This window comes from Ursus arctos, unplaced genomic scaffold, assembly GCF_023065955.2.
Source record: "Ursus arctos isolate Adak ecotype North America unplaced genomic scaffold, UrsArc2.0 scaffold_2, whole genome shotgun sequence".
Classification (NCBI taxonomy): Eukaryota; Metazoa; Chordata; class Mammalia; order Carnivora; family Ursidae; genus Ursus; species Ursus arctos.
This window is the reverse complement of record NW_026622874.1, coordinates 7,027,526-7,039,860: the sequence shown is the minus strand read 5'-3', so window position 1 is coordinate 7,039,860 and position 12,335 is coordinate 7,027,526. Positions and strand designations below refer to the sequence as shown.

The following is a 12,335-nucleotide window of genomic DNA, read 5'->3' as shown; positions in this document are numbered from 1 at the left end:
TGGAAGGTTCAGCATGTTCTTGGTGCAGCTCAAGAGAAGCTCACTAAACATCCTGTCCTCTGAAAACTGACCCGTCCGGCAGGGCCCATGCCAAGAGTGTTTCTCTTCTGGTATCAGGGACGGATTGCGATGCTCCTGTGGTCAGAGGCACAAGTTTCCCGGATGAGGGGCGCTGGTCCCCAGAGCCGGGGCCCCACGCTGAGCTCCATGGGCTCCCACTCAGTACCATCCTGGGAGGCAGCGTGGGGAGAACAGTGAAGGTCCGGGAGTTGGGAGCAGGACTGTCCCAGCTCAGGCCCCAGCCTCTGTAACAGGGGATAAAGATCATACCTGCCTAACAGAGTCCTTGCAAAGAAATGAGTCCAGGGCCCTGCACACAGCAGGTGCAATTAAGTGGGGCTGCCCTGACTTTGACCCCTGGATCTGCTTCTGTGCTGAGCCTCCCCCTCCCCCTCCCTTCCTCCTCCCCCCACGGGGACCACGCTCCCGCGGTAATTTCTTTCAGCTGCTGAACCCAGGTGCTGGCTATGTTACCCCTGCCCACTCCTCGCCCATCTCCAGGACTCTGCAGGGCGACGTGCTCCCTGGAAGAGCGCCAACATCCCTGCTCCAGAACTTGCTGTCAGCAGATCAACTCGTGACTTGGGTGGAAAAGGTCACTTTTCACCTCTTGCCCTGAGCTGCGAGGAACAACAGTGTCGTGCCCGAGAGAAACGTGCCTGCGTTTCTCTGGTGGTTGTGTGTCTGTGCCTGGAGAGGCCCTGCCGGCTCGGGTAAGAGGGAGCGGAACATTCGGTAGTCTCTCCAGCCAGGTCCTCCCATGACCTGGAGATACGCTAGCACCGAGACTGTTTGAAGGAGAGACAATGAGAATAATTGCCAAATAGAAAGTACCATTGGCATAAGTGCTTTCCGTGATGAAGCCCGGTCCCTCGCCCTCCCTTTGGCAACTCGAACCACAGAATCAATAACGTCGTGCCGAGCACCGCGTCCCCGGGACAGGAAGTGAGTCGGCTCCCTGCGCCCAGCCAGCCTTCTGGAGCCCGCTAGCTGCACCGCCCTGAGTGCCCATCCCTTCCTGGGATCCCGGCCCAGATGCCAGGGTTGCACCTTTCCCTCATGTCCCAGAAGCTTCTTTCGGGGCTTGAGCGCTCACGATGGCTGTGGCCGTCTCCTTCTGCTTTCTCCGACGCACACTCACCCAGCTTTTATGGAGTGCCAATCGTACTCTGGACACTCTGCCGAACACATCCGCCAACACCAGCTTGTTGAGTCCCCCGGGGTGGGTGTCACCGCCGCTCCCATTTTACCCGAGGAAATGGACACTTGGGGGTTCAAGTTAGCAAAGCCACCCAGAAAACAAAGAGCAGGGCCAGGGTTCCAGCGCAGAGCGCATGCTGACTGTCCCACGTTTCCCTTATCACGCTTGCCCTACCTCCAGACGCTTCCAATCTCAGAGGAAAGTGAGCTGCTGTTGGAGGAGACATGCTGATTAGAGATTCTGCCCACGGCATGGGGGAAGATGATGGAAGTGTGGCTGCTGGGGACCCCGTGCCCAGGGGGATGAGGCCAGGGAAGGGGTCCTCCTCCTCGTCCTGGAGACCAGCACGCGGCCCGCCACACAGAGTATCCAGGCTTCTAATCCCACAGCAGGGCCCCGAATGTACAGTGCTTCATGGACCACCGTGGTCAGTACCCACTGGGGCTAAGTCAACTCACCTCTCGAGAGACGTGCCCTAAAGAGCCTTTCCACAGCTTGTCTGCCACGGACTCTTCACGAGGCCCTGTCTCGTAGTAAAGTGCCTGTGATGAGCATAAGCAGAGCACAGGGCCACCCCCCATGCTTCTCGCAGTTCTCCACGTGGAGATGAAAGTAGGGCTCGCTAGCCCCTCCATCAAAGGGCACCGAGATGGACAGCAAAGGGGACCTGCCTATAGATCTGTGGATTTTTTAAAACTTATTCAAAAAGAGGCCCTTTCTGACAGTTTTGCTTAGAGACGGGGTCAGAGACTGCAGGTTCCTGCATGAGGCCTGATTTCCTTTCCCCCTGATTGTAAAACTCCAAGTTGATTTGTGGCAGCACTGTGCCCAGCTGAAGTCTACATTGGCAAGCTTTCCTGGCCAATGAGGTAGCAGAGAGGTGGTATGTGCAACTTTCAAGACATCTGCTTAGACTCAGGTGGCAGGTTGCCTGTCTATTGCCGTTTGCCATTCTCCCTCTATCCTTCTGCCTGGAATGCAGATGTGATGGCTGATGTGCTGCAGCCCTCTTGAACCATGAGGCAACCTTGGGGATGGAAGCCCCTGCTACAGATAGTGTTGGAGAAAGCCAGAGCAGCTTGGGGTTCCTGATAACTTCATGGAGGTGCCATGCCTACCCAGAACTGCATTCCTCTGGACTCCTTTGACACCAGAGAACGAGCCCTTGTATCTGTCGTATGAAGTCTAATTTAATCCCAAAGGATGAGTCTTGTTTGACTGAAGGTCCTGGAATGTCTAGCTAGCCTAGGGCACCTGAATCCTATCTGCTCTCTCTCTCTCTAAAACACACATACGTGAGTCTGTCTCATAGTGTGATGACGCACAGAATATATGGTCACCCGTACAAGTTGGGGTATGAAGACTTGGTAGGTAGTACTACATTAATGCCTAAGTTCAGTCCTTTGATGAATAAATATGTATTACACTTCCACCATGCCAGGTACTGAGCTAGGTACACGGTCTCTTACTCTCCAGAAGCTTACAGGCCATTTAAACGGTGAGATGTGTACTGGAAGAAAGTTCTGTAACAGGAAGGAGTTCTCCAACCTAACCTCAGGGAAGACTTCCCAGCGAACACTGGGGCCTGGAGGGCGGGTGGGAGCCAGGCAGGCCTTGAAATGAGAAGCTTTCTGTGGCTGACGCGCAATCCCTTTCAGCAGACCACACTTGGCCTTCCCAGAAAGTCCATGACCCAGCAGCTGATTCTTGCTAAGTTTGCAATGATCTTGAGGTGATCAATACTGACGGCCATCCGTCACTCCGTTGCTGTACCCACAGTTTATTTTTTTTAAAGATTTTATTTATTTATTTGAGAGAGAGTGTACAGGCAGGGGGAAGGACAGAGAGAGAGGGAGAAACAGACTCCCCACTGAGCAGGGAGCACAACTCAGGACCCCAGGAGCACGACCTGAGCCAAAGGCAGACGCTTCACCTTCACCGACTGAGCCCCCCAGGTGTCCCGGACCCACAGTTTCGAAGGGAGTTCATCGTTGTCCTTCTTTTGCTTTTCCCGCAGTGTTTACTCCTTCCTAGGCCTGAGAGTGAGGAGGAAAGTGTGCGTGGCTCAGACAGTCTGATCCAGTACAAAGAGTAGATTTAGGGGAAGGTCCCGCTCTGTGGATATCCCGATCAGTTTTCATTCCGGGGCCTTGGCCTGGGAGGAGAGGTGGGTGGGGACAGGGGAGCACCCCCGGTGAGCCCTGCTCTCGCCCCGTTTGACCGTCACTCCCACACCTAATCATCTCGAGGCAGCGCGAGGCCTGCAGCTTCTGCCCCTAACAGAAAGTTTTTGCTCACGTTGAAGGTGACAATGACTGGTTATGAGTGGCCGAAGCCACCTCGAGCCAGCTTGTGCAGGAAAGGACAAGTCACCGAAGCCGAGGCCGCAGGACCGTGCCGAAATTGGGAGCTGGAAGGTATGGGAAGCGTCTCTCCACACCTCTGCGTCCACGTCCACTCTACTCTTCCTGCTCTCTGATGCACTTTCTCAGCTCTCTGTGCACAGAGTCGCAAAATTAAATCAAAAAATCATTTGATAATGATGCCTTAACTCTTGGGTTTTCACGTGGTCAAGAGATCGGCCCAGAAAGAGACTTTTAGTCTCAATTCCAGGCCCTGGGGCAAAAATGCCAGCTGGCCCAGCTTGGCTTAGAAGCCCCTCCTGGGGTGCAAGCCACGGGCAGGGGAGGAGGCCACAGCAGACCAGCATGGAGCCCACATCGGGCAGCCATGAGCACACGAGCGGGCCACGCTGGGGAGGGAGAGTCCGCTCCAGTCTCCCCCAAACCCTCCGATCCCCGCACCACTGACAAGGCTCAGTGGGAACCTGGTCTCTCGGACAAACGTCCGTGTCCTGGCTGGAGGCAGGACCAGCTCCCCCCGGGCATGCAGTTCTGTCTGCTCTGTGCAGTCTCAAGCCCAGCATCTAGAATAACGCTCACACCATGAGACCCGGCCCATCAAATAATGAATCTATGCCTTCTTGGACAGGGAAAGGGGGCCGGGGGGCAGCAGGGGAGGGGAGAGCACAGGAGAGGGATACGAGCCGAATCGGAACACACTCCTGAGGCGTATTTGCAGGCACCGGCCTTCCTAGTTTCTGGGCCCCGGAGGGGATTAGGGAGCAGGGACAAGCCCTGGTCTTCATTCCACAAAGCCTCGGTCCCTGGACGCCAAGCACGGCTGGGCTGTCGGCCCCTCTCTGGTCCTGTGACCCCTGGCTACCTTCGTGCCCCTCCAAGTCTTCGTTTGCTCATCGGTACACAGACCTCGGGGCTATTGGGATTAAGCGGTACAATACGTTAAACGCTTCCTTGTATAGATGCATAAATATTCACTCACTCTTGCAAAACCCGGTTGGCTGTTCTGCTGTTTTGGCAGGAGGTGCAGGGGCCCAGGATGCTGGTCACTTCCCTTCCTACAGGCCTGGGCTCTTCGAGGGCGCAGAACTCACCAGCATCCTGAGTCTTTCTCACGCGAGAGGAGCCCTGCCTTCGCCTGGCGGCTCGCTGCTCTAAGAAGGCGAAGCTCGTCACTGGCGTTGCACCGGGCACATCTCGCCATCCTGTGTCGTCCGGTGTCAGAGGGCGGGCTGAAGCGGGTGGCCGCCCAGCCGAGCCCCGGGCCCCGCTGCCTCCCAGCCTGGCTTCTGGTCCCCGGGCTCTCCGGCCCAGGTGGGCCTCTGAATCGCCCTTCTCCTGCCCCGCTGCCCAGCCATCCCAAGCCTCAGATCCATTCCCAGCTCCCCCGCTCCCTCAGCCTCTGCTCGGGATGCCCTGCCCCACCTCCCCCCAGGCTCCCTTCCCCCTGCTCCCACCCAACAGGAGACCAGAGAGAAAACGTCTCCCAGGACTCATTCCCCAGAGACTCTCCCTCCCTCCCACCCACCCAGCCCCAGTTTGGCCTCAGAGCAGACCACGGGTGACGGTGATCGCTCCCATCCTCCGGGGGCCCATCATCCACCTTCAGCAGGCAGGGACACAGTGACAACCTAAACCAAATGGAGAAAGCAGGAGACATTTTTTTAAAGAGAAAAAAAGAACAGATAATTTCCAAAGGACATTAAGCTCTATTCAGGGACACAATCTCCAATCAACAAAATGAAAGCGGGCGGAGGGGTGGCCCCAGGGGCCTGGCTCAAAGGCAGCTTGATGGTGAGAGTGTTCTCACGCAGAGCCAACCCTACCCCCAGCCCGGCCCCTCCGGCGTCAGGTCCAAGCTGCGGGGCTCTGGGCCTCCCTGCCGCCTGGGACTGCCTCCCCGAGCACTTCCAAGGCCTCCCTCACAGGAAATGGCAAGACAGGTTGGCTGACAGAAATCGCCCAGAAGGAACAGGGTCGGGTCAGGTGCCGAAGGTGTGCAGAGGTGCTGAAGTGTTTGGCTTGTGGAAGGAGGGGAGGGGACACCTGGGTGGTCAGGCCTGGGCCCCCCGCACCCCACCTGAGGCAGTGCGGCCCTCCCAGCTAGCGGGGGCCTCAAGATGGTTCTGGGAGGCAGAGAGAAGGCCCTTACTCCCTAGAAGACTCTTCCAGAAGCCTCTTTCCTTTCAGGGTCTTTTCTTAACGCGCGAGTCAGACAGTAAGCAAATACAAAGAGCTGCCAGGTGCTGCCAGACGCTCAGAGAAGGCTCCAGAAAAACAGGAGCTCCTGACCCGGCTTCAGGGAGTTCACCACCTGGGTAGAGAGCTGAGACACGGAAAGACGTTAGATTAGATGTTGGGCATGCATTCACACATCCAGTGTGACGACGGAAGGGGTATTCCCCTGAGCTTAAGACCAGGAGCTCTAAGACTTGCTAAGATGGTCATGTTGCCTGGGACTCATATGTTGCTTCTAAGAGGCCTCAGAGCTCCCTGCCAACGTCTCAGGAAACCTTGGTCAGATTCCCTTCTTCCGTTTTTCTCCATTCTGAGGCCAAAATTTCTCATCCTTCCTTCACAGCCAGGAAAGTGAGGAAGCAGGCCACGGGCCGGCCCACCAGGCAACCAGCCCAAGGTCTACCCAGACCCGAAGGTTCAGCCAAGGCCTTTCCAATCCCCACAGGCACCTCCGTCTTCATGCACAGGATGAATTCATGGAGTTTTTCATCGAGAAGTGCACTCTTGTGAGGCACGGTCCAAAGAGAATCAGAGACAGCGTGCTGGGGCTCGCTGTGGACACAGTAATAAGCCCACGTTGGGGGTGCTCAGTAGGATGCTGCCGGGTGCCAGCTTGGGGGTCAACAGTCTTCTCGGAAAAGGCCAGCTCCTAAGTAGCAAATAGTTTAGGATTTGTGGGCCAAACATTATCTCTGTTGCCCCTTCTTCTCCTTCTCCTCCTCTTCTTCTTCCTCTTCACTCTTTAAAAAAAATTGTGTTAAAGTACACAAAACATAAAATTTACCATCTTCCCCCCGACGGAAAGGACAGTCCCCAGTCCCTGGATAGCCACCTGCAAAAGAATTAAAGTGGACCCTTACCTTACACCATATACAAAAATTAAAATGGATTACAACCTAAACATAACAACCCAAACTATAAAGCCCCTGGAAGAAAACATAGCAAAAAGCTTCATGATGTTGGATTTGCAATGATTTCTTGGATATGACACCGAAAGCACGGGCGACAAGAACAGAAGTAAACACATGGGACGACGTCAAACTTGAAGACCTTTGTGCATCAAAGGACACCATCGACAGATTTAAAAGACAACCTTTGACATGAAAGAGAATATTTGCAAGTCACTTGTCTGATAAGGGGTTAGGGTCCAGACTATGTAAAGAGCTCCTGCAACTCAACAACATAAAAAAATCAAATAACCCAATTAAAAAATAGGCAAAGGGCTTGTATAGACATCTCTCCTGGGGTGATACACACGGCCACACGCGTATGCTCAACATCGCTAACTCTCAGAGAAACTGAAATCAAAAACCACAGGGAGGAAGCACCTCACACCCGCCAAGAGGACCACACTCCAAAGGAAACAAACAGAAACAGTAAACCGAGTGTTGGCGAGGATGTGGAGACGTTGGAATCTCGTGCACTGTAGGTGGGATTCTAAAATGGGTGCAGCCGCTGCGGAGAACGGTATGGCGGTTCTTCGAAAAGTTCAAAATGGATCCACTTACATCCAAGAGAACTGGAGCGTGATCTCGGGTGTCCACACACCCATACTCCGAGCAGCACTACCCACCGTAGCCAAGAGGTAGAGACGAGCCACGTGTCCCTCCGTGGACTGACAGGCACGATGTACTATCTACACACAACGGAATCTCCCTCTGGCCTCGAAAGGAAGACAATCCTGTCTTGTCACGGGTCGTTACGTGTGTGGGAACCGGGGAGAAACACGAGGACATCGTGCTCACGTACAGAAGCCCGCCACAGGAAGGCCAACACAGCGGACTCCGCTCATACGGGTGAGGTCTCTGAAGTAGATTTCTAGAAACAGAAGGTGGACCGGTGGTTGCCTGGGCCTGGGGAGAGATCGAGAATTGTTGTGTAATGCGTATAGAGTTTCAGTTTCGCAAGACAAAACGATCCTGGAGACCCATTCATAACAATGTGAAAACACTGGTCTACTGAGACGCACGCTTAACACTGGTTAAGATGGTAGATTCTATCTTATGTTTCCACTACAATTTTTTTAAAGCATTCAAAGGCCCAGCTAGAAAAAACTCTGTTACCATCTGAACCATTTTAAGTGTACCATTCAGTGCATGTGTGTGTGTGTTAACAACCCTTTAAAAGTGTAAAAAGCCATGGGGCGCCTGGTGGCTCAGTCGGTAAGTGTCTGCCTTTCACTCAGGTCATGATCCCAGGGTCCCAGGATCGAGTCCCCCATCAGGTGAGACTCCACAGGGAGTCTGCTTCTCCCCCTTCCTCTCCCCCAACCCCTGCTCAGGCTCTAGCCTCCAGCTTGCACCTGCTCTCTCTCTCTCTCAAGTGAATAAATAGTCTTTTTTTTTTTTTTTAAATATGAAAAACCAGGCCTTACAAAAACAGGCTACGACTAGATTTGGCCCATATGCCCACGTTTCCTGACCTCTGTGCTAGATCAATGAACATAAAACCCAGATTTGGTCAAATGTAAAGGCTTTTATCCAGGACAAAGGAAGGTCGTCGCATACAAGAGATGGTAAGACCTCCAGACCCAGCCTCAGGGAGGCTGTTAGGACTCGTCCCTTAGTCAGACCTTTAGCTCTGCGGCATACTGGCTGTGCAATCTTAAAGGAGTTACTCACCCTCTCTGTTCTCAGCTCATCAGTAAAATTGGGGTGATAACTGAACCTTCCCTCTGGAGTCATAGTGAGGATTAAATGAGAGAATATGCAGGAAGCACTTGGCTAGCATGTGGCACACGGGAAGACCACAGTAAATGTTGGCCTCTATGCTTGTCAGGAAAGAGGAATTCTGAGAAAGACATCCGGTTCACTACACTGTCAAGATTGAGGCCATTTTAATCCCAAGATGAGGTCATGGTCAAACATTTTAGTTCAGCTTGGAAATACAAGAGCTGATTGGGAGTGGTCTGGTTCCCTTGCCCTGGGGCTCCTGGGTGGGAATCCGGGGTGGGGGGGGTCCCCCCAAGCTAACCCATGGTGCTGTTTGAACCCTGGCCCTGGGTGGCAGGCTTTAATGCAGGGGAGAGGCTGCCCCCACCAGATAGAAGGGGTGGGTGACCAGATGGTCAGGAGGGGCAAGGGATGAGGGGGTCACAAGAGAGAGAGCCCGTGGCAAGCTGGGTGAAACCAAAGCCTCACACCAAGGCACCCACACACACCTTGCGTCTTTGTTCCAGGGGGTGTGACCCGTGGCAGCAGGGCCAGGGACCAGGCGGATGGCGGTGCACATCCGGGCTCCTTAGCAGGCATCAGTGAAATTCGGGATCCTGATGCAGATTCCGACACTCGCCTCATAACGCTGGGTTTAAAACACCCCCCCTACCCCGCCCCGCGCCCTGTCAGCCACATTCATCAGAGGCACCCTGTGTGCACAGCCCAGTGGGAATCCACAGGAAGTGAACTGGGAAACTGAAGACAGGGGCTCAGCCGTGGCCGTGGCCGGGCTCACGTGGCTGCACAACAGGAGCCAGTGGGGGCCGGGGGGGAAGGTCACGAGGCGGGGGCTGGCTCCAGACCAGGTCCTGGAGGTGCGCACCCAGCCCCACCCAGCAGCCGCTCCTCCCGGGTCACTGCGGGACTGGAAGGGCGCCCAGGGCAAGTGCTGGGCGGGGATCCATTCGGTTTTAGAGGAAAAACAACCACAGATCGGATTTCAAGGCTCAGAGTCTCTCCACCCCCTCCTTCCAGTCCTTTCTAAAGAGCTGCGGGAACTGGAACCCCCCAGAGAGGCGGAGGCTGGTGGCTGCCAGCAGGGCTCTGCAGGAACCTCGAAGCCCCCAGGCCACCTCCAGCAGCGTGTGCGGCTTGCGTGGGTGGAGACGAGACGGGGCTCCGCAGGTGACCCCTGGCCCAGCGAGGACCAAGCCCGGGTGGTCCGGACACGGAGGATCCACACTGGGGTCTCAACCAAGAAGAACAAAAGAACAAGATCAATTACCCGCCCCCTCCGGAGCCAGAATGTTCTAAACCCAAAGCTACTGATGTTCACAGATACTTTCATCCTGTGCAGGGACCCCCCCCTCGCCAGGAGCCCCGGGAGCCACAGGAGTGACGTCCCTGCCCACTCACACTGGGACCCCTGCAAAGTGTCAGCAGCTAACGGCTTACAAGTTATCTCTCCCAGGGTGGGTTAGCTTCCCAACTCCGGGTGGGTTATGACGTGGGAAACAAAGGCAGAAGAAAACTTAAATCTCCTTACTACCTACAGCCCACTAACAAGTCCTCGAAACAGGCAGAGTGACTTCCTCTAGGAGCTCAGCTGCCTCGATGTTAACTCTTTGCTAAGGGCGAAAGGCAGTCTATGTAACATACAAAAATTCCCCTGGAGACTTCCTTTATCTCTGCCCCACAAGGTACATGTTGGCAATCATCCCCAAGCACAGGGCGCTCCGATATAGATCTGAAGGGTCTCATGAGTAGGGTTTTACTAGACAGTAAAAAATGACCTTTCCCTAACAACAGCTAGCCCCGCAAGATCCTGGAAACCTTGCTTCCAAAGTCCTAGAGACTGACGCTATCGCTGACCCCTCCCAACCTGAAAGTATATGATTGACCCACTCCTCGTGACCGCAGGGCAGCTCTTTCTGCCCACAGGTCCCGTCCCTGAGCTTTAATGAAATCGTCTTCCTGCACTGAAGATGCCTCAAGAAGTCCTTCTTGCCCTTCAGCGTCAAACCCTGACGTCTCTCCTACATCATTGGGAGTTACGCTGTTTAGAGCCTAGAAGTCATACGTCCCAGATGGTGCTCTCTCCACAAGCAGCCATGTCCTTGGGCATCTGCAGTCACACTGACCCAAGGGTCCTCGGGCTTCATCAGACCCCAGGTCCGGGCATCAAACCTCCGGTGGCCAGAGCCCGTCACACTAGAAAGCAGGCCAAGCTGGGGCGCCTGGGTGGCACAGCGGTTGGGCGTCTGCCTTCGGCTCAGGGCGTGATCCCGGCGTTGTGGGATCGAGCCCCACATCAGGCTCTTCCACTGTGAGCCTGCTTCTTCCTCTCCCACTCCCCCTGCTTGTGTTCCCTCTCTCGCTGGCTGTCTCTCTCTCTGTCGAATAAATAAATAAAATCTTTAAAAAAAAAAAAAAAAGAAAGAAAGCAGGCCAAGCTAATAAAGGGAAGGGGATTTTAGACATCATGCCCCCAAGCTGGTTCCCTCTAACTGCATATCCAGCTTGCACCAAGATGAAAATTTACATTATTTTGCATTTTAAACAATTTATTAGTCTCCCAAAAAGTACTGATTGACGCGTAGTAATTAACAACGAAGTAATCAGTTGCAAATTGCCAATAATTGCTGTCATTTCAAGGGTGCTTTTTTCCCCTTCCTCTTCATTTTCTTCTCTCTGCTCTGACTCTGATTTTTTTTTTTTTTAAGTAAGCTCTGCGCCCAAAGTGGGGCTTGAGCTCAGGACCCCGAGATCAAGAGTCGCATGCCCCACCAACTGAGCCAGCCAGGAGACTCGACCGCTGTCTTTGATTTTAAACCAACATATATTTATTGACCTTCTTTAGACAAGGTGTGGACTAGGAGCCATGGTGCCCAAAAAGATACACCAGCCAAGTACTCGCATTTGAGATATTGGCATTCTTGCTCGGGGAGTAACACGGGAAAAAACCCAAGTGTCAAAAGAGTGGGAAGTCATGCCTTGCTGGCTCTGGGAAGGGCGACCATTACACCTGGATGTGCAGGGAGTGTGGTTTTAAGTTGCTTGGGGGTCGTAAACCACTTCTATTTCCAGTGGCGTGCTCTCCTTTATGTCAGTGGTTCCCAAATTTTGGACGTCTAGGAATGACCGACACGAGTTCTATGAAGGAAGTGTTCTATGGCCGAAACCATTTGGGAGACACGCAGGTGGCATATATATACATCTGTCATTGACATATAATTGACATACAGCTTGTGTGATTCTAACGCAGACAACCTGTGAGGTTTTCTGTAGTGCGGAAGGTCACAGAGGCTTCCAAGAGCCAGAGTGCCTTGTCAACCAGCCCAAGCAGTCCAAGACAGTACAGGCAGTGGCCCCCACACTTGACCTTGAAAGAGCCCCTCCTCCTTGCCCCTTTTCCTACAACCAAGATGAATTAGCATCTTTCTAGACATGGTGATTCCAGAGAGCTTAAGTGTTCTCACTCCGTTCGCGTGGCAGAAAATGAAAATACTCGAGCCTCCTCTCCATGGAGTTTCCTCCAAGAGTCCAGCCCATACTCATCCCTCTTTCCTCAGTTCTCCAAAAGCAAGCACTTTGGTATCACCCTATTCATTCATTCATTTTATTTATTTATTTATTTATTTATTTATTTATTTATCTATCTATAAGGTTTTAAATTTAAGTAATCTCTACACAAATTTCTGGGACTTGAACTCCCAACCCTGAGCTCAAGAGTCGCATGATCCACCAACTGGAGCCAGCCAGGTGCCCCTCGCTATTCCCAGCTTAGAACCCAGCCTTTGCCTGTCTCCTGTTTTTACAGCT

The 12,335-nt window shown here is 53.6% G+C and overlaps 1 long non-coding RNA gene across 2 annotated transcripts; it reads right to left on the bottom strand.

Annotated features, from left to right (window-relative positions):
* Positions 1–3,040: 3,040 nt before the first annotated feature.
* On the bottom strand, positions 3,041–9,262 carry LOC123001606 (uncharacterized). 2 transcript variants are annotated; one of them, XR_008960528.1, is made up of 6 exons: positions 9,020–9,233; positions 5,774–7,712; positions 5,178–5,252; positions 4,716–4,826; positions 3,560–4,537; positions 3,041–3,297 (listed from the first exon to the last, which is right to left on the bottom strand). It is a non-coding gene; the product is annotated as an uncharacterized LOC123001606 (long non-coding RNA). The 2 variants fall into 2 exon arrangements; XR_006410678.3 differs by having other exon boundaries at positions 3,041–4,775; positions 9,020–9,262.
* Positions 9,263–12,335: the final 3,073 nt, after the last annotated feature.